A 5,000-nucleotide genomic window follows, 5' to 3' on the forward strand; every position below is an offset into this window, starting at 1 on the left:
TCAACCCGCGCGGCTACCCGCATCGGTCTTACGGGCGAAACTCCACGCGGAGTCACCCTGCCCGAACGTGTTTCGCCGGCTTTACGGCTGGGGATTTCAACCCGCTCGGTCTCTGCGGGGCGCCTCCACGCTTAGGCGCCCCGCTCAACCGTGTTTCGCCGGCTTTACGGCTGGGGATTTCAACCCGCTCGGTCTCTGCGGGGCGCCTCCACGCTTAGGCGCCCCAATGAACCGTGTTTCGCCGGCTTTACGGCTGGGGATTTCAACCCGCTCGGTCTCTGCGGGGCGCCTCCACGCTTAGGCGCCCCAATGAACCGTGTTTCACCGGCTTTACGGCTGGGGATTTCAACCCGCGCGGCTACCCGCATCGGCCTTACAGGCGAAACTCCACGCGGAGTCACCCTGCCCGACCGCTTTTCGCCAACAAAATCGTGTCTTTTGTCCCCGCTGCACCGTGTTTTTTGCCCCCTCTCAACCGTGTTTTTTGCCCCCGCTCAACCGTGCTTACTGCCCCCGCTCAACCGTGTTTTTTCGGTAACATAATCGTGTTTTCGGGTAACATAATCTTGTTTTTCGGGCCATTTTACACCGACGGAGGCACCCACAGGGGCCATGTACACCCCGCTTGGCATGTACATGAGGGGCTGCCTCTTCCAAAAATCCTTCCCCCCTATAGGGGAATATGCATTTTGGGTCTCCAGCCACGCCCAGGGTTACCACCCCCTGGAAATCCCCCAGGTTTACCCCCCATTTTATGTGGATGCATAGATTCAGACCGCCCTGCTCCATCGCTTTTGGCCATTTTTGCCCAACGTTAGCCGCTTCGGCTTGCCGCTGGACTGTTTTCGGGCCTTTTTCACCGACGCTTGGCCGTATCCGCTTAGTTTTCCCCAACGCTTGGCCGCATCCGCTTAGTTTTCCCCCGCTGGACTGTTTTCGGGTCACTTTTGCCCAACGTTAGCGGCTTCCGCTTGCCGCTGGACTGTTTTCGGGCCCTTTTTCACCGACCCTTGGCCGTATCCGCTTAGTTTTCCCCAACGCGTGGCCGCATCCGCTTAGTTTTCCCCCGCTGAACTGTTTTCGGGTCACTTTTGCCCAACGTTAGCCGCTTCCGCTTGCCGCTGGGCTGTTTTCGGGCCATTTTTCCCCAACACTTGGCCGCATCCGCTTAGTTTTCCCCAACGCGTGGCCGCATCCGCTTAGTTTTCCCCCGCTGAACTGTTTTCGGGTCAGTTTTGCCCAACGTTAGCCGCTTCCGCTTGCCGCTGGACTGTTTTCGGGCCAATTTCCACCGACTCTTGGCCGTATCCGCTTAGTTTTCCCCAACGCGTGGCCGCATCCGCTTAGTTTTCCCCCGCTGAACTGTTTTCGGGTCAGTTTTGCCCAACGTTAGCCGCTTCCGCTTGCCGCTGGACTGTTTTCGGGCCAATTTCCACCGACTCTTGGCCGTATCCGCTTAGTTTTCCCCAACGCGTGGCCGCATCCGCTTAGTTTTCCCCCGCTGAACTGTTTTCGGGTCAGTTTTGCCCAACGTTAGCCGCTTCCGCTTGCCGCTGGGCTGTTTTCGGGCCAATTTCCACCGACACTTGGCCGCATCCGCTTAGTTTTCCCCCGCTGAACTGTTTTCGGGTCACTTTTCCCCAACGTTAGCCGCTTCCGCTTGCCGCTGGGCTGTTTTCGGGCCATTTTTCCCCAACACTTGGCCGTATCCGCTTAGTTTTCCCCAACGCGTGGCCGCATCCGCTTAGTTTTCCCCCGCTGAACTGTTTTCGGGTCAGTTTTGCCCAACGTTAGCCGCTTCCGCTTGCCGCTGGACTGTTTTCGGGCCAATTTCCACCGACTCTTGGCCGTATCCGCTTAGTTTTCCCCAACGCGTGGCCGCATCCGCTTAGTTTTCCCCCGCTGAACTGTTTTCGGGTCAGTTTTGCCCAACGTTAGCCGCTTCCGCTTGCCGCTGGACTGTTTTCGGGCCAATTTCCACCGACTCTTGGCCGTATCCGCTTAGTTTTCCCCAACGCGTGGCCGCATCCGCTTAGTTTTCCCCCGCTGAACTGTTTTCGGGTCAGTTTTGCCCAACGTTAGCCGCTTCCGCTTGCCGCTGGGCTGTTTTCGGGCCAATTTCCACCGACACTTGGCCGCATCCGCTTAGTTTTCCCCAACGCGTGGCCGCATCCGCTTAGTTTTCCCCCGCTGAACTGTTTTCGGGTCAGTTTTGCCCAACGTTAGCCGCTTCCGCTTGCCGCTGGACTGTTTTCGGGCCAATTTCCACCGACTCTTGGCCGTATCCGCTTAGTTTTCCCCAACGCGTGGCCGCATCCGCTTAGTTTTCCCCCGCTGAACTGTTTTCGGGTCAGTTTTGCCCAACGTTAGCCGCTTTCGCTTGCCGCTGGGCTGTTTTCGGGCCAATTTCCACCGACACTTGGCCGCATCCGCTTAGTTTTCCCCAACGCGTGGCCGCATCCGCTTAGTTTTCCCCCGCTGAACTGTTTTCGGGTCAGTTTTGCCCAACGTTAGCCGCTTCCGCTTGCCGCTGGACTGTTTTCGGGCCAATTTCCACCGACTCTTGGCCGTATCCGCTTAGTTTTCCCCAACGCGTGGCCGCATCCGCTTAGTTTTCCCCCGCTGAACTGTTTTCGGGTCACTTTTGCCCAACGTTAGCCGCTTCCGCTTGCCGCTGGGCTGTTTTCGGGCCAATTTCCACCGACACTTGGCCGCATCCGCTTAGTTTTCCCCCGCTTAACTGTTTTCGGGTCACTTTTCCCCAACGTTAGCCGCTTCCGCTTGCCGCTGGGCTGTTTTCGGGCCATTTTTCCCCAACACTTGGCCGTATCCGCTTAGTTTTCCCCAACGCGTGGCCGCATCCGCTTAGTTTTCCCCCGCTGAACTGTTTTCGGGTCACTTTTGCCCAACGTTAGCCGCTTCCGCTTGCCGCTGGACTGTTTTCGGGCCAATTTCCACCGACTCTGGGCCGGATCCGCTTAGTTTTCCCCAACGCTTGGCTGCATCCGCTTAATTTTCCCCAGCTGAACTGTTTTCGGGTCACTTTGTCCCAACGTTAGCCGTTTCCGCTTGCCGCTGGACTGTTTTCGAGCCATTTTCCACCGACTCTTGGCCGTATCCGCTTGGTTTTGCCCAACGCTTGGCTGCTTCCGCTTAATTTCCCCCAGCTGAACTGTTTTCGGGTCACTTTTGCCCAACGTTAGCCGTTTCCGCTTGCCGCTGGACTGTTTTCGGGCCATTTTTCACCGTCACTTGGCCGTATCCGCTTAGTTTTCGCCAACAATTGGCTGCATCCGCTTAATTTTCCAAGCTATACTGCTTTCGGGTCAGTTTTGCCCAACGTTAGCCGCTTCCGCTTGCCGCTGGGCTGTTTTCGGGCCATTTTCCACCCACGCTGGCACCGACGGGGCCATGTACACCCACGCGCGTGTACATGAGGGGGCACCCATTTTTGAAAACCTTGCCCCCCTATAGGGGAATATGCATTTTGAGGCTCTAGCCACGCCCAGGGTTACCACCCCCTGAAAATCCCCCAAGTCAAAATCACCCATGTAAAATATTCAAAAAAATCTCAAAAAATCACAAAAAATTTATAAAATCAAATAAATTCAAAATAAAAAAAAAAATTTCAAAAATTCAAAAAAAATTCAAAAAATTCAAAAAAATTCAAAAAAATTCAAAAAATTCAAAAATTCAAAAAAAGTCCAAAAACCCAAAAAAACTTCAAAAATTTCAAAAATTCAAAAAAATTTCAAAAAAATTTCAAAAATTTGCCCCGCTGAACTGTTTTCGGGTCAGTTTTGCCCAACGTTAGCCGCTTCCGCTTGCCGCTGGACTGTTTTCGGGCCAATTTCCACCGACTCTTGGCCGTATCCGCTTAGTTTTCCCCAACGCGTGGCCGCATCCGCTTAGTTTTCCCCCGCTGAACTGTTTTCGGGTCACTTTTGCCCAACGTTAGCCGCTTCCGCTTGCCGCTGGGCTGTTTTCGGGCCAATTTCCACCGACACTTGGCCGCATCCGCTTAGTTTTCCCCCGCTTAACTGTTTTCGGGTCACTTTTCCCCAACGTTAGCCGCTTCCGCTTGCCGCTGGGCTGTTTTCGGGCCATTTTTCCCCAACACTTGGCCGTATCCGCTTAGTTTTCCCCAACGCGTGGCCGCATCCGCTTAGTTTTCCCCCGCTGAACTGTTTTCGGGTCACTTTTGCCCAACGTTAGCCGCTTCCGCTTGCCGCTGGACTGTTTTCGGGCCAATTTCCACCGACTCTGGGCCGGAGCCGCTTAGTTTTCCCCAACGCTTGGCTGCATCCGCTTAATTTTCCCCAGCTGAACTGTTTTCGGGTCACTTTGTCCCAACGTTAGCCGTTTCCGCTTGCCGCTGGACTGTTTTCGGGCCATTTTCCACCGACTCTTGGCCGTATCCGCTTGGTTTTGCCAAACGCTTGGCTGCTTCCGCTTAATTTCCCCCAGCTGAACTGTTTTCGAGTCACTTTTGCCCAACGTTAGCCGTTTCCGCTTGCCGTTGGACTGTTTTCGGGCCATTTTTCACCGTCACTTGGCCGTATCCGCTTAGTTTTCGCCAACAATTGGCTGCATCCGCTTAATTTTCCAAGCTATACTGCTTTCGGGTCAGTTTTGCCCAACGTTAGCCGCTTCCGCTTGCCGCTGGGCTGTTTTCGGGCCATTTTCCACCCACGCTGGCACCGACGGGGCCATGTACACCCACGCGCGTGTACATGAGGGGGCACCCATTTTTGAAAACCTTGCCACCCTATAGGGGAATATGCATTTTGAGGCTCTAGCCACGCCCAGGGTTACCACCCCCTGAAAATCCCCCAAGTCAAAATCACCCATGTAAAATATTCAAAAAAATCTCAAAAAATCACAAAAAATTTATAAAATCAAATAAATTCAAAAAAAAAAAAAAATTTCAAAAATTCAAAAAAAATTCAAAAAATTCAAAAAAATTCAAAAAATTCAAAAATTCAAAAAAAGTCCAAAAA

This window comes from Carex rostrata, chromosome 2 (assembly GCF_964058835.1).
Source record: "Carex rostrata chromosome 2, lpCarRost1.2, whole genome shotgun sequence".
Lineage (NCBI taxonomy): Eukaryota > Viridiplantae > Streptophyta > Magnoliopsida > Poales > Cyperaceae > Carex > Carex rostrata.